Here is a 586-nt window from a genome sequence, read left to right as displayed (position 1 = left end):
TTCGCACTTCGTAGCAAGAACAGAGCTTCTATAAGAGAGAAAATGACGAAATCCAAACATTGGAGTTTACATACTTGTTAGGAACTATAACACATCTCATATGACGTCAACACTGGCTGATTCACTGAGAGCACTCTAAAGGGAGGTCACGTGGAGATTATGTAAACCCGTCCCTTCTAGCCCGGGTGGTTAAAATTAAAAAGCACCAGCAGTACCTTCGGTGGCTATTTTCTAAGCAACAATTTGCCACAGAAAACGATGATAGACTTCTAGATGAATAGTATATTCATATAGCTCAACCTGATATTACAGCGAAGCTATTTATGACTAGTTTCCAGCCTATCGATGTCCGTAGAACAAAAACGTGGGCCGATCTCGAAGATAGTGCAATACCGGGCTGAGCCGCGGCGGAGGTGAAGCAGGCTTCAAACAAACCGCCAACTTGCAAGAATAATTTTAATATCTTGGGTCGAAATACAACCCGTATAATATGTATTTATTACGCTGATAAGAACAGATACAACACTTTGACCCGCGCCGACCATGTCCACATTCGCACCATACACGTGACGCCATCCCGCGTATA

General features: G+C 43.2%; 1 non-coding gene across 1 annotated transcript; it reads right to left on the bottom strand.

Annotated features, from left to right (window-relative positions):
- Positions 1-359: 359 nt before the first annotated feature.
- Positions 360-545, bottom strand: LOC119457198 (U2 spliceosomal RNA). The gene has a single exon (XR_005193191.1). It is a non-coding gene; the product is annotated as a U2 spliceosomal RNA (small nuclear RNA).
- Positions 546-586: the final 41 nt, after the last annotated feature.

The sequence above is a fragment of the Dermacentor silvarum genome, chromosome 6 (assembly GCF_013339745.2).
Source record: "Dermacentor silvarum isolate Dsil-2018 chromosome 6, BIME_Dsil_1.4, whole genome shotgun sequence".
Lineage (NCBI taxonomy): Eukaryota > Metazoa > Arthropoda > Arachnida > Ixodida > Ixodidae > Dermacentor > Dermacentor silvarum.
Note: the sequence above shows the minus strand (reverse complement) of the source record. Positions and strands in the feature narration are given on the sequence as shown.